The 21,658-nt window shown below is 44.0% G+C and overlaps 1 protein-coding gene across 1 annotated transcript in view; it reads left to right on the top strand.

Moving 5' to 3' along the window:
- The window catches only part of LOC144477587 (RNA polymerase II elongation factor Ell-like), a 126,318-nt gene that overhangs the window by 39,465 nt on the left and 65,195 nt on the right, over positions 1-21,658 (top strand). The gene's annotated exons all lie outside the window — the stretch shown is intronic.

Below are 21,658 nucleotides of genomic sequence, written 5' to 3'. Positions count from 1 at the left end.
AGACCTGCCGTTCTCACCGGGTCTTAGCATTCTTCGGCACTTTGGTACCCACGATTTCGTAACACCGTGTACATGGGATACAGGAGTTTTTGATCAAAGGACTCCCCGATCCCTTGGCCGAGATAGAGGGGGGGGGGCAGACCACTCTGCACATGACATCTCGAAAGCGACTCGCCGAATGCTCGCCGCCACCCCATGTGAATTGTCGGGGGCCAAGGCGGTATAATGCGCCCGTATAAGGCAGGTGGTACTCGTCGCATAAACACGAACGAACGGCGCACACACAACACACAGGTAGTCCGGTGCGTCCGCGTGCGCGCTGGCAGAGGTCCTTTCGTCGTGCTTATGGTTCGTCGGGAGTCGAGACGAGGACACCCGAGCGTTGTGCCTCGAAATCCTCGACTCGGAAAACCGAGACACCCTTCTGTTACCCATGCCCCTCCATTCACCTTCATCCCTACCTACGGCCGCCGCCACCCTTGAGAAGGTAACGCCGGGATAATGGATCCCCGCTGTCCGGTTTCTCGCTCGGTCGTCTCTGTCCTCTTTCGCCTCTTCCGCTCCTACCTGGTTTTCCTGCCTTTGGGTTTCTCGCCAAGTTGCCCCCGCTGGAAAGGACACACCCCGCCATTGTTACGCGCCATCGACCGAGCCCCAGAACACCCATCTAATTCTTCGATTCGGTTCGGTTCCCTGCTATCGGGGCTGCCTGAAAATATTTCCACCATGAGATGCTAATATTTGTGTATTCTCGGCCCTTTAAATTGCGACGCGTGTTTCGTTTGAAGTGGTAATTGAAATAGTAATTTAGTTATTTGTTAGCCGCTTAGGAGGTTGCCTTCGAAAATATCACACCCTGTCGAATTACTGAACTGATTTTAAAAACTACCTTTACGATGTATTAATTTTGAGATTCACAATGGAGATTTTTAATTTAATTTAATTTGCTATATCTATATATTTATTTTTTAATTTCTTTGGCACTTGTTCAAGGAATCGCGATGCGATTAAAACTTTTTAACTCCGCACAGTTTTATAATACAGCGACTGGATTGGTTCGATAAAAATTCATAGTTGAATGATAGCCTGCTGGCACAAAGCAATGTAGCAAATACAATTAATCCGATAAGTCGTAAACGATTGCTCGATAAGTCCCGATAAGAATATTACAGGAGCAGTTTAAATACTACCGTGCAAGCCGCGGCAAGAACTACAATCGGGATGTTTGTAATAACTGCAGTAGCGGATCTATAGTCGTGACCTTTTGATCGTTTCTATTTATGGTGTAATGCAGACGAATGGTCGCGACGAGTTCTATTGTTTTGAATTCAATAGTTCTTTGCGATGTTACGTAAAGCGTTTCGGTGCAAGGTGATGCAGAAATATTAAAACGCGTCGGGGTTTGCTCTCGCACTTCAATCATTTCGAATCTCGTTTCTAGGCAGATAATCCAGATTTTCAAGTTTTGCTTGCGCGTTCCACAGCTTTATTGTTATTATTATTTTCGTATTAATATTGTTATTATTATTTTCGTATTAATATTGTTATTATTATTTTCGTATTAATATTGTTACTATTCTTATCGTATTAATATTGTTATTATTCTTATCGTATTTGTTTCATAAATGGTAGACGTGTATGTATCAGAATTAAAAATGTACACCAGCGAATTATCCTTCTCACGATAATCGAATTTTGCAACTAATTAAAAATATATTTCTTCTCTCGACAATCTTTGCAAAAGTTCCAGAAATGCGAAAGTTCCTCAGATATTCGTATCATTCTCTTAATGCTTCAAATATTTCTCGTTTAGCCATGTCCAATGGAAATTCCGCAGATCCTGACTCGGTTGCACTGCGGACTTATTAATTAAGAAATTACGCAGGATGCTTGGAAGTAGTCTAAGTTGACAGAGTATCCCGAACGAATTTTCCCCGGCGCGGTAAACGACCGCAAAACGAGGAAAGAGTGTCTCCCGAAGTTCAGCAGAGCCTCGAATGTCGGGGGAGGGGGCAGACGACGAAGAAGAAGAAGAAGAAGAAGCCACTCGACAAAAGAAACTTGTGTCTTTCGCAGTCGCGCGCGTTCTCTATTTGTCTTGATCCTCGAAGCGCGTTGGACGCTTCAACAAAGACGGAAGTTTACATGGAAAGCGAGGAGGAGGCGTTGCTTGCATGGAAACTCGCCAAGTAGACACTGTCCACTGTCCGTATTAACAGTATCATATGGTAGCCGAGCGACTTCGAGTTCCATAATTTCTAATTTACGTCGCGGAATATGTTTCCCCATGAATAATGCATCGCATATTTAAACGCTCGGGCAACCGCGCTAATATTTTTCACCATTCTAATGCCATTTTTTTCATATTTACCGCGACGGAACACGTAAACTCGTATCTTTCCTACGTTATCTTAACCGTGCTGCCAATTACAGTTAGTTTCAGAAATTGGTAGGCGCGAGTGAGACGTTTCAAATTTGACGAGTTAGTAGAGGATTGCAACAACTTCTTAACAATTTGATTAACGTTTATTAACGATAATTAGTGTAAAGCCATGATCCGTTTAGGGATTGAATGAAATTGAACGCGTTGCTTCGGACGTGGTATCGAAAAGTTTCGATCCTCTCGTCGCATTAAAATACAACGTGCAGTGTTCCATTACTTTCTAATACATAAATATTAAGCACACCGCGAGCTGAAAACAACCTAATTCTGCTTTCTATCTACTTGAAACTTCGTTATCCTAAAGTCTGGACTACAATTTTCTTTTATACCGCTTAACGATGTTCATTAACACTTTTAATGCCGCGTCGGCCATGCGTGATTAACACAATTCCTTTGTCTTACTTGTCGATGGATTTTACATTACAATCTGCCAGATAAACGAAACTTTATTGCTCTTTTCTCTTCTCGCGTCTTCCGAGCCGTAAAGCAACCAACGTCTACTGCTTTGAAGAAAATATTTATTTATTTAGGTCTTTCACCATTGTCGTTACATTGCTAGAATTATAAAATTGATTGTATTATTTTTTCTAAAATTCCAACTATTTTATAACAAAAAATCTGCTCGGATCTGTTTAACAAGTTCTTCCGTTTTTTTTGTCGAATTTTTGCTTATTTCCATAGAGTAGATTGATAGTTCGGACAGTTAACGATTCCATCGGTCCAAACTTATTTTCCAAGCGAATTCGATCGCCGTTTAGCAAGCGCAGGAATAGAAACCAGACGACCAGCGGGAATAGATAGTTGGAAATATCAGAGCCTCGTTTAGAAAAAAAAAAAAAAAAAGAAGAGGAAAGGAAACCCAAGAAGGTCGTTTCATTTTGTTCACGGTAGCATGCCGCTGACCGATCATTTTCCCGAGCTTCCTCGTCCGGAACACCTTTCTTCGCTTTTCAACGGTCAAATAGGTGAACTCTCGGATCGGTGCTCAAGTAGCAAGCCGAACGAGCCAGGAAAGCAGCATTGTGGATTTCCGCCGAAAGTCGAGAACAATGAGCTTCGTTAAGGTAGACATGTTTCCACTTTCCAGGCTCTCGGTGCTTGCCTTCTTCCGTCTCCCTTCTCTACTTCTGGGTTTTTCCCTTTCGTCAGCGTTCGACGGTTTCCTACGAGCACCAGATTGAGAGAGATAAAGGGAGAAAGAGAGGGTAGAGAGAGGGAGAGGGAGAGTAGTGGCGTCAATGAAACAGAAAATAAAATAGCCGTTCCTATCGCTCGAGTCAATTACGTGTCGCATTTTATTGTCTTCGGGCGATTATACGTTGCCGAATCTCGGCGTTAGAACAAGTTTCCAAAGACGCCAACCAGCTAAGGACACTTAATTAACGACCCTCGAAATTTATACCTGTCGTAGTATGATAATCAAGCATATTTTCCACCATCTTCGTTTCCTTTTCTAGGCATCGTCACGCTTCGCTGCAGTATATTAAATTATTATTCGTTTCCTGACGAGGGTTTTTATTACATTTTTATTACATTTTTATTACATTACAATTCGCACCATAATTTTCAACCGAAAGAAATCTTAATGGTTCTATCGGTCCTAAACGTATTAATTGTACCAGCGTTTTATAACGCGAACTTGTTTCTTGTCAAGCACTATAACTTTTACGTAACAACGGTACGCGTACGCTTCGGGCTGTTGCGAAACACGGTTCGGAAAATTATTGTTTCTACGCTAATTTCACTATTTCGAACGCGGGCGATTTCCTCGATAATTTATTTGCTCGTGCGGAAAGTGTTCGCGTGGAAAAGGACTTTTCGCTGGAAAATGCTGTTACACTAATCTACGAACGAGCCGGTAACGCGTGTAAGGTATAAAACTGAAATGAGTCTTGACAAGGAAAAAGGACAGCGAAACTAAAAAAAAAATAGTCACGCGTGTGAGTTAAAGAAAAGATGATAACTTGTGGACATTTAATGCGATAAAACGGACAGGGTGTAATTATTCCGAGCCGGTTCACCGTGTACCTACAGCAACGTGGCAATTACTGAAATTTTTGAAATCTTGTGAATTACGTAAGAGACATTCCTATAAATAATGCAGATATTTTTATTAATCCAAAAAAAAAAAAAATCGTTTAAGCTGCATTATTGTGGTCTCAGAGTTTCATGATTCAGAAACGTATTTATACTTGTGACTTATGAGGAAAGTAAAGCAAATGACTCATGCCGACTTTCGTATACTCTTTGTATGAGTATATGCACTTTTGTGCACACGGGTTTCTCCACTTTTACCGTGCAATTAAGGAGATATATTTATATATATTTTTTCAGAATTTATCAATTTATTTCATTTCTATTCTTTTTGCTACAATTTATTCGAATAAATGGACAGAATAATTTCGACTAAAAAATCATTATTTTAGACAAATACTTATTCGAAAAAACTCCATTTTGTATTTCGATCTATTGTATAATTTTAATATAATTTTCATTTAATATAATTATATGTAAAATTATATATCAACATTTATAATTTAAAAATAATACAAATATCTTTTCAATATTCTACTGAAGACGCATGAATATTTATGTATGTTACTTGCCAGATTTTCCTTTCTGTCGAAACTGATTCGAAGTAATGCAGATTCCAAGCAGACAACGAAAAGTCGGAATAGCAAAGAAGAACAGCGCCGAACGATAATAGCTCGTAGCACTTCGCATTCGCGGATCGATCCGGTCGCTCCTCGCGGCGTATACAAATCGTCGTTCTGCATAAAGCAAAGGAGGAGGGACAATCCTTTCGTCATGCATTTCGCCCGACTTAGAAATCGATCGAAACCGATCGGCCGAGAGCGTGATTTTTCACGCGGCGCCGAACGAGTCTGCTTGACATTTAACCGTCGCGTTGCGTGGTCGTTGATTGAATTTTGTCATCGTGAGCGGTAAGAATTTGTCCCGACATATTCTATTCGCGGACGATTACGCTCGACGAGAAACGCGAACCTTTATTTCGTGACCCGCCTCGCCACGATCCAGAACGATCATCTAATATCATTGTTCGCTGAATTACACAACGGCGAACTTTTACGAAAAACAGCACCGTTCGCAAATACAACGCGTCTCTCACGCTTTTACAGCGAATAGATAGGAAAGAGAACGGTGAAGATATTTTAGATCGATTTATAAATGAAATGAGATTGGTTAATAAATTCGAAGAAATTGATTAGTGAATGAACAAATAGTGGTAATGTTGACGTTACTGATATTTCGATAATTCGACCTCGAGTTAATAAATTAGATCGACGGAACGAATTACGAATTGAGATCCAATAATTGCGAAACCGTCGAAAGATTTAGTTTCGATTTGGAAACAATTAATCCGCGCCTCGTAGCCCCGGTTTGTGGAACACGGGCAGCGTGCTTATCGCGGCCACGCCTAATCGCTCTGATTACGACACCGGCGGCGTCCTGGATCCTTTAAGTCCCCTCCGCCGGCTTTTCAATGAGCTAACGCTGTGTTCGCGCTCTTCGTCGCCTTCGACGCCATCTAAAAAAGAAAAAGAGAAGAACAAAGAGAGAGAGAGAGAGAGAGAGAGAGATGCTTAAACGCGCTCGAAAATAAACGCGTTTGCTCGGGATTAAAATTCTCCGGAGAGCTTTGCCGGGGGATCCACGCGCGAGTAAAAGTAGTTTTCCCCACGAATGCTCTGCGCATGTACGCCTCCTCGGCGCGCTGCAATCGTCTCTCATTGATATGCATGGGATTACGATGGAATCCATTCGATGAATGTTTATACGGGGACCGCGTTTTCGCAGATTAATTCGCGGCAATTAGGATCGGCGACGAACTTATTTCCCGTGGAAAAACGTTCCGAATCGACGCGTTAACGACGAGCCAGAAAAGTCACGCGAAATCAGGACAAATCGTTTCGCGCGATCATCGCTGAGCTATCATTTAAAAAAAAGAAAAAAAAAAGAATCGTAGCGAATTAATGTAATACCTAAATTATGTACAATTTAACGCACTGATTGCTTCTTTAATCTCGTCAGTGTTGACCGAACTGAAAAACTAGCAGAGATAGCAGAAGTTTCTACTGCTTTTTACAACTGTATGATACACGTGCCATTTAGATAATATTATTTACCCTTACGTTAATGTTACGAATTGTATAAAGATCATGGGACGTGAAATCGTGTAGAATACGACAAATTAAATGGATACGAGCTAAATTTTCGGATCATGTAAATCTGTAGAAATTTTCTTTTGCGCGAGAGTGCATTAAAAATTAATGTTTAGATATGAGAGAATTCTGTCATTCGCGTTAACAATATATAACGCTCTTGCTCAATGGAATCTATTAAGAAATAATTTTCCAAGTTAAAACAGCCTCAGTTACTCGTAAAAGATTAAAACACGATTAGCATAAGTTGTATATTGACGATTCCGAGAGGAAGCGTTATCGAGTAAACTCGGTCGTTTTATCAGCGTTTTAATCCATGGCAGCTTGTCGTAAATATGTTTGTATAATCACGGAAGATGTTGGTCGTGGCATCGGTCGGATTAATTCGGTAGATTAGAGATTTTAAAAATAGTGCAGAAACCCCAGCAGGAGTTGCACACGTAATCCTCCCACTTGCTTACACGGCTACGCTATACTAATCGGGATTGTAGCGATTGATATAAATACAAGAACGTTGCGTCATTGATAGTAGTTATCGTTCTCCCTCCCCGAATCTTGCAGTCTCATCACGGGGAAATAAACGGCGAATCACGCGGTACGCTCGCGAGCGACTCCTCGAGTGCAAATCAGGTACCCGTCCGGGACGGGGATTTTACGGACTTGTGTTCCGCGCGATCATGCCGATAGTCGAACGTCTGCCGGAGTTCAACGAAAATTCCCATCGATCAGCGTCGACGACGCGGCGATCGATCATTTCGGAGATGTTCCGTGTGTAACGACATTATCGGATGTTTTTTTGCTCGTTCATCATCGACCAATTTTATACAAATTTGACCGCGGGAAAGCTTGCAACAGGCCATTTAACATGTTCACTGTCGCGTTCCGCGTGATCGATAGGATTTTTCTTGAAATGGATTTCACTTACTCTGTAAACACCTGCCCGCGTTTCGTTCGATTCTGGAAAGGATCGAACGGTTTCACCGAAATAAATCACAGCGATTTCCTGGATATCTTTTCAGACGCCTTAATTGGTCGTTTCAATTAGTGTTCGCTGCCAGTTCACAGGGAAGAATCTATACGAGTATGTTAATGCCGCGGATATTATATTATTAGAGAACAAAAATAATTAAGACGGAAATCAGGGTGAAGCAATACGAAACGAGGGAACCGTGTTAATAAATCTACGCGTATCACGCTTCGGCTGCTTCCGGTTTCTTCGACTGTATCGAATCGTCTGTTTTTATTTTATGAAAGAAGAACCAGCGCCGTGTCGTTCGGTAAAATAAACCTATGACCGTTCAATAGAGTATCGGGGGACTGTGCTATATCTTCGAATGCTGGGGTGGGATTCCACGCACCACTATTGACGCTACTTGGATCAGCCGGGGCGTTAACCCTTCGAAGACTAATCCTCGAGACGTAGCTACTTATTTACTTGCAACGAAATTGTTCACTATCTTTTCCGTAACAAATCATATTTCTCAAATACAAAACATATTTTCACATTAATCTGGAATTATATTATTTATGCTCAAATAAGATATACTAAGCTTATGATAATAGTAGATACATCACTTTTATGCAGTTATTCAAATTTAGTTAATTTAGTAAAATGGGATAATATTCGCGTATTTTAAAAGGAATTAAAATTATGTTGTCAATATTAAAACATTTATTAAATTCGATCGTTTGGTGAGGGTAGTCGTCTAAGACCAGAGTTATGACTCGTTAGTTATAATTAATATATAATAACTGGTCATAAAGAATTTTGAATAATAAGGTAGTTATTATAATTTATAATAAGTTATCAGAATTTTAAAAATAATTTCTGTAGAACTCTGTCTATCACTCGAAACCCGAAGCTATTTAAAAGGTGCGTATTTGGTGGTCGAGGATAATCGAACGAGCATCGAATCGACTCTCGAACCTCGACGAATCGGCGAGCCGTAGCACGCTCGTGCTCCCGATGGCTATAGATGGCCGACTCGAACCGACGATTCATGATCGGCGAGGCCCTCGGTACATTCCATCGAGCGACAGGTGTTGAGACCGCGTCGTTTGCATTGGGAATGGCTCCGGGCGATCTTGGTTAACACTTTGGGATTCGTCTGCGTCATTCGACCGCCGCGCGACGATTTCTACGTTTGCCCGACGATTGCTGTTCTATCGTGGCGTCACGCGTTTGATACTTGGCAGCCGAATCGTCGGGGATTTACCTATCGATCAATCAACGTCGATTTCGCAGTTACATAGGGAACCTCTGTATCTCTGATTGAACGTTCGTATTTGTAAAATCGTAAATTATCGACTCGAGTTCTGTGTACACGTGGGCCGTTTCTTTCACGAGGAGCTTCCTTTTCTCTGTGTCAACTTACGCGACCCTCGATTACGTAATATTAGTTATCGACCATTAACTGTTCAATTTGAGATGGTTTAGCTTATCCGAGTTCTTTTGATCCGTGTCGGTTTCGGACAAAAGCAACGTAATTAATTATTAACGAATATAACTCGTTAGGAATTATAATCGTACTTGTTGCCTAAAACTTGTTTGTACGTTAAAGCAAGTAAAACGATTACATTTCATTTTTGTTGGATTAGACCGCGCCTTGGAGGTTGACTATAAAGAAACAGTTGCATCGTACTTCGCAAGTCTTTTCGTTCAAATTACAATTTCAGTGAGAACTAAAATATATTCATCGCTATTGAAAAATATATATAATTATCAGGTAGCATACACGACGTCGGTTGCTTTAAAGAGCCGACTGGTTAGAAATGAGCGTAGGTTCTGATTCTTGTTTATTCCGATCCATTGAATTTTTATTTTGCATAAAGATCCGGTGAACGGTCGCGGCTAGAGCGGGATCGTATCCGTTGGTCCAGAACGATTCTCCGCGACTACCCGGATCCATGGATCGGTCGATCGGCGATCGGCGATAGGAGGCGTTTCCCGCGGCAGTAGGTGCGCGCGAGCACGCACACGCCCACACAGGGACGCGAGGAGGCGCGGGTGCGTGCGTAGCCAGGTTGGAGAACACAAGGAACGAAGCCAGAACGGTCTGCGTGTTCGCCGGCCGAGAGAAAGTGAACCAGTTGGCGGCGTTGTCGAATTTCTCGCGGCGGTCTGTCTGTCTCTGGTAACCGCACGATCACCTGGCCTACCTGTTGCGAGCCGGCAACCACGCTCCCGAGCTACCGATTAATTGAGCCGAGCGGCGATTTTCGGTGGACCGTTTCTTCCCTCGAGCGGCGAGCGGGCGAGCGGCGAGCGGCGCGCGCGACGACCAGCTTCGGCGGGATCCCCCTCTCGTCGCTTCGCGTCGTCGCACGCAACGGGGATATTCGATTCGGAGCGTGGGCGACGCGAAGCCCGGCTCGATGGAAGACAAATGTTCGATCGACGGCGAGCCCGTGGGAAAGCTGATGGACGGATCTGTCCGTGGCACGCGCGAGCCGATTTGCCCCCCTCGGATAGGGGCTCGAAAACGTCCTACCGGGGCAAAACGTGATCCAGTTATTGAAACCGATTTTTCCTTGTCCCTCCCTCCCTCCCTGCCTCGGAACACTTCGATACACCGGCGAGCGGATAACCGGCTCGGGAAATACTAGAATTATTAGACCTCTGCCGGTGTCTGCCGCGTTCCACATTTTTATTTTATACTCGAGCGGATCGGAATCCGCGTGACGTAACACGCAATTTCGAAAATGTTGACTAATGTCTTGACCAGTTGGCTGTCGCAATCTCGTCGAGAAGTGTGCATGTTATACTGTAATTATGCTGTGTATCAAGATAATTTAGCGTCAAGCTAATTTATGAGAACTTTTGTAATTTATTTGTTCGACGAGTGTACTCGTCAGAATCGGCTAATTGCTTAAGATTCGTATATACTTTGACACGAAGAAAATCGAAGTATACAGCCTTCTCGATCGATCAGCTGATTTTGATGAGTGTACTATATGAAAAAGTAAATTATGCAATTTTTTTTCTCTTTTTGTCCTATTTTCCGAGAAAATCGTTGCGACGTAGCGTCAAAATAAAACGTGGCGAGGATCGCGGCATTTAAAAGATCGTATGCAGAGTAGTCCACGGTTCAGCAAACTGGTTAGAAAAGCGGATCCAACGGGGGCACAGTTTCCCTCGGTATCGTCGCGAGTTTCGAGCGCGCGCGCGCGCGCGCGCGGGTATCCTTTTGTCGAGTCGCGCGGTCTTGTGCCGCGGCGCGCAACCTTACGACGCCGTCCGCGCGTTTAATCACTCAATTATGGCGGCGCTTTCTTGTCCGGCCGCCACGCGGTGACATTATAAATCCCGCGTTCCTTTCCCGAGAATTAGACGCGCCGTTGGAAACGGTAAATCCGTTACGTACCCGCGACGCAAACGGAGTTAACGAGCCGAACGCCTCCCGCGTTCTCTCTCTCTCTCTCTCTCTCTCTCGTCTGCTTCCCTCCCCCGCGACCGCCTTTCTCGTCGAATCAGCTCGAAGCTGCGTTCTTTCCGCGTGGCGCGCGCGAACATTGCGAAACCCGGTTGTTGTGTTTCGCGTGTTTTCAGCGGCGCGCCTCTCGGAACGGGCTCCGATTAGAATTTCGTGGACGGACGCGATACGATGCAAAATGCATGAACATAACTCGCTTATGCAACCGGGCACGTCGGGCTTCGGCCTTTCGCGTCCGTGCGGTTCCTCCGGTCGGATGCGCTGCGGCGTAGTCCCCTCGATGGTACGCGTCGAAACCGCGTCAGGTTTTTAACTCATTTTCAACGATATAATAGCACATCGTCTTTGTCATTTGCGCGTTTATAATATAAAAATATTTAACTATTCAAATATATTAAATTTATATTAACACATTAAAGGCGGGAGTCGTAGTACTACGATTTATCTCGACTGCTGTTTAAAGGCGGGAGTCGCAGTAATACGATATTAGCTCGATTGTGGCTTATAGGCGGGAATCGTAATAATACGATTTATTACTTTTTAGTTCCTTAAACTTTTGTAGACTAAATTTATGATTACACAAAATAGCGCCCGCTCTAGGACGAAAAACGAGTCAAGATCACCCGCCTTCAATGTGTTAATAGCCTATAAATTGTAACGAGGGTTTTAGTTTCGTGCTATAATTGAGACATCGAGGTTACCGGGGTGCAGACATTATGGTACCCGTAAATTACGGATCATGGATAATCCGCAAACTCTTTCAGCGTTTCCGATCGTCGAGAGCTCGTTTACCCCGATGCCGGCGTTCGTTCCCGGAAAATCCTCGAACGACGGCATAATGGCACGGAGGTGACCGCGCCGAGCCACGCCTCTGCGACAATTTCTTTTCACCCGACACACAAAACAAGAGTTCCATTAGCGCGAGGACCGAGCAAAGCTTCTTTCCGCCGCGCCGGCTGTCGAGCGATTCGGCTCGTTGCTTTCATTCGCAGAATGGAGTGGACGAGGGCGGGGCAGGGGAGACCGGGAGGGGTCACCCACCCGCAGACTAAATTCATTTCGGTCAGCCGTGCGCCTCGTATAAAGAGATGCAACAATAGCGTACGCTCGGGCCCGAGGACAACGAGGAAGCCCCGGGTCCGGCGCGAAACATTCTCAAAGAGGTCCTCGCAAGCCTTCGACCACCCTTTTCCGACCGAGGAGACCCCCATCGCCAGGTCAATAACTGAGCGCCCCTTGGCAGCGCCTCCTTTTCTTTCTCCACCCACCCTCTCTGTACAGGCTGCTGCAAGAATCGGCGCACTTTGCGGCGTTTATCGCCGTATACGCGATTAAAACCATTATCTGAAATCATGAATTTGTGTTCGAAAATTGTTATGTTCTTCATGGATATTTATGAACAAGAATATAAGTGCGAAGCGGATATACGTTCAGTTTTTAAATGATTTTCTTCAGATTGTCTGGTGTATGCATAAATAAAAACACTATATACATACATGTTCAAGAACGTATAATTTTTTTATCTAATTAACCTGCATGCGTATTCATGTAACATTTAAATATCTACCGATGACCGAGACGCGCCACGGGGGCCAGGAGGCGTGGCTCTCGACATCGTGGCGCTGCTTGCGCTTAATTCCGAGTCCTACTTAGAGCGTCAAATTTATGGTTTCGTGTCAAATTAGCCAGGATTTACGGCAGCCGTCCAACCCTCTAAAAACTCGACAGTCACGGCCAAATTTGTTTCCCCAATAAGATTCCGATTAGCGCACCGTCGGAGCCCCGGATTAGTGTCAGGCGGAGTCGTTTGCATCGCTCCGGTACGTCACCGCGAGGGTATTCGCTGTTCGCTCATAAGACCAATCTGATATTACTAATCCGTGATTTACGGTATCCGGTATCTCGTGAAACAACAGTTGTGCCATCGGTGTAACGGTGACACGGCGGTACGAAGCGACGGACAAATGGCGACGGTCGACCGTGATCGTTAGAACACCCTATATACAGTTTCGCTCGGCCGGTTCGATCAGGACTTTATCGCCTCCCACACCGCGGGTTTCTCTGGTTACCCTCTTTTCTCTGTCGAAATTGAATCTCCGGCAGCCCGCGTGCGCGCGCGCGCGCGCGCCACGGTATTAGCAATAAATTATCGTGTCTCCTCGAGACGTCCACCTAACTTATCGACCGAGCGAGCCCGCCGCGCGCACACACCCTCCTCCTTTCGAGCCGGGCCAGATATCGGCGTTCCTGCTGGTACACACCGTGGCTAATTGATCCTAATCCGTCATTCCGATAAATTATTCAGGATCGCTGGTGGGACGCGGGGGTCCTGGGACGGGGGGGATCCGCGATAGAGGAAATCGAGGGAAATTGAGCGAGCCGGAAACGACGCGTCGACCGAGGGAACGGGTCGAACGAATAATTCGTCTTCCAGCGGCGGAACCGAACGGGGGCGGGTTACACCTGTTGAATTTCGTTTTTAGAACCTCTCGATTCATGGTCGATTGATAAATTATTCGACGGCGCCGCGGAGACGTGGGATGCGTGCATAATTTAACAGCGGATCGCCATTGATCGGGGTAGACGTGCTTCAACCCGGTCCTTTTCGTGCTGCTGCACTTCGGAAGGGGGAGAGCCTGCCTCAGTGATTCAACGATGTTTGCCTACCAAATTCTTCTGCGTTATTACTCGGACCCGATAGTGTATACACTGTTCCTCCGCGCGGAACCATTTTTATCTGTTCGAACGATATTCTTTCCGAGTTTTGCCACGAATGCATGAGATAATCTGCATTTACGTGAAACATGTAAAACTGTGAATTAAAATAAGTGATAAAGTATAATAAAATATGACATTGATAACATTGATAACATTAATATGGAATAGTAGTTCAGAAAATATCAAATTTGCGTCGAGCTGTGCCAAATAATTGCTAGACCGTGAATCTTTACGCAAAGAAAGATAATCCGAAAGTAATGATATTAAAGTAAATACAATGATTACAATTATAAAATAGCTATAAATTTTAATGAATTTATAAAAATTTATAGGTAATAAATGATTTTATGTTTCTAATGTATTTACAAGAATTAGAGAAAACCATCCTTCTTGAACTGAAAGATTATTCACCGTAAACAAAAGCGCCGTTATTCTCTGTTAATGAATACGTTCTCTTAAAACTTCGACGCGCAAAATAAATCGAAAGATCCGTAATCTAGCGATTATACGATTCCTGGCGCACGGTTGGACAACAAATGTTCGCCAAACAATTTTCCTAACGAACAATCCACCAGCACGCACCAACCAATTAAATCGCCATTACACGAACACGGACATGAAAGATTATTGCATCGGCAATTGGAATGGATTTCCTTGACTGCATGTTGGGCTAGGTTCGCATAAGATTATCTCCGGCGAGTTAATAAACACCAACAAAACAAGAAGATTAAGATAGTCCCTCCAGCGAAGTTCAATTCGTCATCTTCGTATTCTGCGACGCGAGGGATTCGTCGTGAAGCCGCGATCGACGCATACAATGACTCCCGTTAATATTCGTATGCATATAATAATATAATATAAATATAATTTACCGAGGTCAACAAAATGCATTTTTTCAAATTTCGCTATATGCTTAGACAAAAAAGTTAAAAAAACTATTGTTTTCTATTTTCTTTCGTTTCTCTGAACAATAGCAGAATTTAAATAAAATATTATAGTTACAGTCTAGTAGACTTTGTCATCTAAGAAAAATTCAAGTCATTTAGTCTGGTTCTAAACAAATTATTGCATTTTGAAGACTGCTCTAACTCGCTATCACTTTTCAGTCGTTAATCTCCATTCGCGCGCAAGTTTGCAGATCAATCATCGCGCGGATCTTTCAACATGAAATCCAACGTTTCATCAACAGATCTCTGAAACGTATATTTCTTGTCTCTTTATTTCGAAAACGTTTTTCCGCGAACGAGAATTTCGCAAATCGATCGATTTCTTAGAAAATAAAAAACGCTGCTAAAGATAAAGAAAATTGCCACGATTTCAACAATAACGCGGCATTGTTCTATTCCTGTGACTCCAATTGTTTGGTTATTCATACCGAAAGGAAATGATATTCCTCCTCTATCGAGACTAACTAATAGATACCGCTAGAATGATGCTTATCATCGATGACGTAAACCAGCCAATGACAAGGATGATTGATCTGTGTCAGTGATTCAAGCTTGCCAACTACTAGACAATGTCTCGAACAGAAGAAAAATCTTTTGCGCGGGAAGACATTATCGCGTCTATTCAATCGGTCTACCATTATAATTAAACAATCATTTCCATTGTATCCACTTGGAATGCAAACAATAAATCCCGACAGCCCTATCCGTGCGCCAGGCTGGCCCCTATGAACAACTTTCCTCGTTCCGGCTCACCCGGCTTAAGGGTTTGACCCGTAGTTAGGGGAAATTCTAGCTACCTCGCGATGACCACGGTCCGCCGCGAAACAAAATCAGTGCTCCGCGAAGGGGAAAGCTAAATAATGCGAGGCTCCCAGCCAACCTCCGGTCGTAAATTACCATTTGTCTTGCGTTCAGAAATTTTTACCTGGCTAGGGTTTTCAGCATAAAATAAACCGAGCTCCGCCAGCATCGAAGACGCCATAAATGTCACGAAAATTTTTCGCTCATCTGTGCAACACGTGTCGACGTTCTGCAGCAAATGTTCTTACACAGACACGCCGCAGTTTGATTTAAAAAGATACGGAAATTGTGGAAATTATTTTGTCGTTCCATGATTTAAATAGTTGGTAGTTAAGAGTCGACAGTTAAACTAGTACAAATCGGTGAAGGTTTAATCTATCACTGCGACCAATTTATTCTTCCATCGTCGAAATGGATGGCGCCAGTTCGGATAACCGAAGCTACGCTGTAAATCCCAGCTCCGACGCGGAAATTTGAAAGTGGAACGTTTTCGTCGGGCAAACACGCCTCATTGTGGTCGCCGTACACCTGCCAGCGATTCTTTCGCAACCGCCGTTTCGCAAGAATTCTAATGGCGAAAAAAAATGTTCGTTTTTGCGCGGCTACGACCAACCGAATCGTAATTTCAACTCGGTGCTGCTCCTTCGTGAACGGCAGAATTAACCATCCAAGTGAATCGTAGAATCTTCGCCGTGTTCACCGTCGAGCGATTGCGCAACGTACAATTAAAAACAACAGGTTTACGCATGTCCGCGAAACGAATTGTCGCTGGTTCGAGGCTACGAGTAATTAATAATTCGGTGTCGGCGACGATACGAGCAAGCTTAACGGGAGAATGAACTTGCGCGCTCGGTCTGTTATCTCTCCGATGCTCTGCTTCCCGCGTGCACTTCCTTCCCGAGATTCGTGTTACCGGATCGTAATCGTTCTTCGCCCCGATAAGAAGGCATCGGTGAAAGTGCGCTGGCGTGTTCCGATCAAATCTGACGGTATCGCGAAAACGTGCGGCGTCTATAAATTTCATAAATCTCAGGGAAATTGCTGGATCCGCAGACTCCTTCTCAATCTTCTGTGATCAGTTTCTTGCATGAGAATTGTGTTAACACGTTGAATGCCACGCCCATTTTACAGGAACTGTCCGTGGCGCCACGATGAATTTTCTATTATGCGATACATATAATGTCACATAATAAAACTATATTTCATGTATAAATAAAACTGTTTTCAGATGTTTTATAAGGCATTCATTTCCTCACACCGCCACATCAACGATGATAATAATAAAAAAATTACAAGTATTGTCATTTGTTTAAATTATATATATTTTCATCAATCTGAGCGCGCCGGTCACCGGTGGCCCCCATGGCGTCACTGCCAAGTTCAGTGCCGGTCACCGGTGACCCTCGTGGCATTCAACGTGTTAAAGCTATTATATTCCTTGAAGTCTTTATTAAATATTTGTATTTGACAGTAGGAATTTATATCAATGCCATGATTAATTCGTACGATTTTTATTATAATATATATTTCGCTGAAGAATCGGGGCCAAGAAATTCTCCGAGAAATGTTATTATCAAAAAGTGTAAAAAAAAAATATCAGAAAGCAGTCACTTTGATTTGACGTTAATGGAATGTGGGAAATTCTATCCGCGAGTAAATCCGGCACCGGTTCATTCGTCGAGACGTCAGCCATCGTTGCGACGACACAAATCTCCCAGCGAACGAAACTTCGAATCGCCTCGTTCAACTACGGCGTTTATCGTCGCGGTCGGCTGAACATGTAAAATTCGAATTCGACGCGCACGTAATCGAGAATAGCTGTTGAACGCTTATCAGCCCGTAAAGATATCGCGTTTAATCGCGGCGGATCGTGTCGCGCATCGCCGTTGCGTCGGTAATATATTCATTTATGTGTCCCGTCCGCCATATTCCGCGTTGCCATTTTTCTCGGGAACGCGTTTTTATTTCTCAACCGTTTGAAACTTCGTCGCGGAGTGTCCGCTCGATCGCGCGGCGATCCACGAGCTTGGTCCACGGGCGTTAATGTTCCACGTCGGGAGAGCATTTAATGGTCGAGACCATGGGTCGCCTTTTGCGTCATTAATTTATTTGGTCATTCCGCGTCTGCTCCCTCGTCGCGATCCTCCGTGTCTCCCTGTTCGCTCGGCTGTTCACGGTTTCTGTCTTGCTGTGCGAGCCTTGGATCCTGTTAAATCGCGACGCCAAACTGAAACGTCGATGCACGTGCTTAGACCGTATGCACACAGTGCCCCTTTTATCCAAAATATCTCGGATAGCGTGGCAGATTGCCGGAGAAAGTTCTCACTGAAGTCGTTTGATTTGTCGAGGCAGATTGCATGGTTTTATTGGTAGCTTTAGCGGTGGTCGAGGTTTCAAGATCAAGCGAATTTCTCTTAATGGAATAGCACGGTTTTTGATTTGTAGTCTGCTAGCGTTTTCTGAGACGAATCCAACGGTATATCATTTGTTATCGTTCCGTGCTCGGATAGGCCGAGATAACAGTCCGCTTTGACGTCGAATTGGGTAAAAGATGATCGTTCGGAATTGCGATAGAGAATGGACAGAAAAATGATATGGGATAAGGCGCAGTTTCATGAAAACTATTTCATTCGCTGAGCAATAATTTTCAGTAAATAGCTGTGCTCCAGACGTCTATTATATTTATATATATCTCGATTGAACTTTAAACACTTTCTACGAAACTACTATTCTTGAAACACATTTTTATACCCACTTTACATTCACAGAATCGAATTTGTTTTTCGAAAGCTAAACATTCTTGCGTTTCTATATGTATATTATGCGTATATCTAGTCCTGAGGATACATTCATTTTCACGACCACCATGGCGGATCGTTCGACCGGAGAAGATTTAATAGCGGCGCGACGGCATTAGTTTTGAAGGACATCGATCGAGAATGTTGGAGATTCGTGCTGCAACGGCAGATGCAATGTTCGCCGTATCTGCGCGTGTTCGATCGTTTTCACACGTCTCGCACGTTTATGAAGTGTTGCAATAGGAATCCCAGATAAGTAATCGACGCTCGGATCCCGTTCTCATGGACAGGCATATTTGAAGCGACGTTGCTTGAAATCTCGACGAACAATTTCATAATTGTTTCAAACAATTGTGAAATGCCGCTCGGAAATCATTCCATGATCTAATATTAGCAATAACAATTGTTAACCGTGATTGCGGTTTATTCTGTCGTGCCCCGCTGACATTTCTCCAGACAAAAGGACGTTAATTAATAATCCTCGTCGTTAAATCTTAATTAATAATCCTCGTCGTTAAATCTTAATTAATAATCCTCGTCGTTAAATCTTTCGAATCATTCTACTGTTTCGAGTCCCAGATGTTGCCACGCACAAATGCCGGCGGTCTAACGGTTAAAATCAACACGGTTCGTAAAAACGAGCGTTCGAGTGTCTCTTTGAAATACCGAAGAACCGCGAGTGTCAGGTGATTTCCTAGGAAAGAGAGAATTTCATTGTCGAACGAGAAATCGACGCGTCGATCGGGTCCGTTGATCGAGTGGGCGGTGCTCGATGATCCCTAGACACGGGTTACACGTCGTGACCGGCTATTAGATCGCAGACGATCCGCGGCAGTGAAAGGGTCAATTTTCTCTGTCTTGGCAATGATCGCCGGAAGCGCGATCGATCATCAGTGATATCATCGATCGTAGCGCATCTCGTTTTTTACGGGCCCTCGTTCGTCGTGCTCGGTGATCAAAGGCACACGAAGGCTTTTACCGGCGACTTTCCCTTTTCAAACGATCGCGTCCGCGTATCGCGCTCGCTCGCTCGCTCGCGCGTCTACACGAAACCGCGTTACCGCGGCAACGAGAACTCCGAGAAATATATTACGTGGCGAGATCGCGTACGTTTGATTTCGCCGAGTCGCAAAAATCGGCCGGGTATCAGGGAGAACTCATCTTTGCGGGACACGCTCGCGATCGACAACGGGAGAGCTTGATTTATCGCGGCGAAACCACCGGAAGCGGAGTGGATCGCGATAGACCGCGTGTTCGAATTACTGCGATCGTGATTTCTAAAAGATCGTCGCTCCGATAATTGCTTCTTTTCTTTTCTTTTTTTTTTTTTCTCTTCTCTTCCACCGTTTTCGTCGATTTTCGCTCCGAGATTCTGCTACTCGGAACAGTGTTACGCAAGACGCCGGCAATCCAATGTCTCAAATACGACCCTGTAAAAAGCTGAGTGCGTTACGCGCAGAAAAAAATAAAGCCGTGTCGCAACAAGATGTAATATTTTTCACGGTGAATTAGAAAGCCCGCAACCTTTCAATCGAGTGTTGATTAATGATGTTCGACGTCATTGATCGATCTATCACGAATTCGTGATCCCGAGGCCGACGTAAATCGGTAACGACGTGCGCAGAGAATTGCTTTTTTGACAATAACGAACAATACGATGGCCTGGCCGACACCTCTTCCTAGCATGCGGATAAGCTGTCGGTAAATATTTTATGTAAAAGAAATGGCTAGGTAACATTTCGCGCGTTTGTTCATAATTTGGTCATTTGCATGTTATCGCGGTAACGCTTGCAAATAATTTGGCTAAACAGCACTCGACTGTCGCATATCGTTCGCGGGCAAGCAAATGAGTTGCGACGAATTTGACTAGCATTTATAAACTTGGAATACTACAAGCGTTGCAACAGTACAAGCGGTGTCTCAACGTTTTAATTTCCATTTCGTTGGCCGCGAGAAAGGATCGGCTCGGCTGGATTCCTGGTTGGATTAGCAGCGAAAGCGTTAAACGACCGGCGCCGTTTTATTCTCTGGTTGCAAATTGAAACGATCGGGGAACGGTCGTTCGATTGTCCGGCTTGTTCGTTATCGATTCGAGAGGCCGAGGAGTTTCACGAGACCGGCGACTGCGCGACCGTTCCCCGTTATCTCGCGGCTTATCGCCGAATTGTATGCACGTGTTCGATACGCGGGTCGATAGGGCAAACTGCGAGGAGACCGTGGCGCGGCGAGCTCTCGCGCGTGGAAAGCGCGCGGAGAGCGTTTTCTTTTTCTCGGCTGAATGAGGCCTGAATTTTCTGCCGGCTTAGAGAGTGCCAACGCGTGTTATGCAAATACGCGGTCACTCGACGATTTCTTCTCGTTAACTCGGTATCGTTAACGAGCCTTTTCACTGGGCCGATTCGAAAACTTGGAAACAGTAGAATTTGTTCGCCGCCGAACCGGACAAAGGAAACTCTGTCGGTGGATTGTATTCCCGGAGGATTATGGCGCGATGTTCAATGTCTCGAAAGTCGCTCGTAATCGAGAGATGAAGGATTGCCGAGGTCGTTTGAAGTAACTTTTTCGTTTGCGAAAATTCAATTTGGCAGCTTTGTTTAAGAGTTATTAAAAAAAACACTGTGACCAATGAGAGGCGAGCTCGACTGACGCGAGACGGCGTCAGGTCAGAGTTTCGTGTCAGACGAGCTCGTCACTTATTGATGAGTTTTCTTGTTTAAATAAATGATGAACGATGCCTCAGAGAAAATTATTGTACAGGAAAAAGTTATTTCAAGTGGCCTCGGTAACTATTGAAACACCCGATAGAGGAAGGATGTTCATGCAAACTTCAATTTACAAAAATTAGAATGATAAATGAAATAAAATGCAATAAAGAATATTTCACGAGTGTACTCATCACGTTGTTGTTGCAACGAATATACTCGTCAAAAATAACTACCTGGTTAAGCTACGAAAATAGGAGGAAAATCAAACATACGTCTACAGTATAATTACAGTAACTTGCACGTTTCTCAAAGAAAATTGCAACAGCTGAATTGGATCGGCATATGTTACACTATAAGAAACAGTGATTTCATTTAGACATCTCCCTACATTTTTTCTGATATTATACTCTACAATTTAAACATCTGTTTAATAATTTCCTCTAAAGGAATCTTTACAGCTTCGCCAATCTGGAAATAAAAGACTCGAAACCGGTCGAAACGGCCGTCGCGGCAGGTTTAGCGTCAAGCATTTATAAAACACGCGTCCATTCGTATCCGTCCACGGTAAAGCAGCGTAAACGCAAGTACAGCCTAATGGGATTCCGTGTAAAACCGCGGACTAATAAATA

Source organism: Augochlora pura, chromosome 2 (genome assembly GCF_028453695.1).
Source record: "Augochlora pura isolate Apur16 chromosome 2, APUR_v2.2.1, whole genome shotgun sequence".
Lineage (NCBI taxonomy): Eukaryota > Metazoa > Arthropoda > Insecta > Hymenoptera > Halictidae > Augochlora > Augochlora pura.
This window is presented reverse-complemented; position numbering and strand designations above follow the sequence as displayed.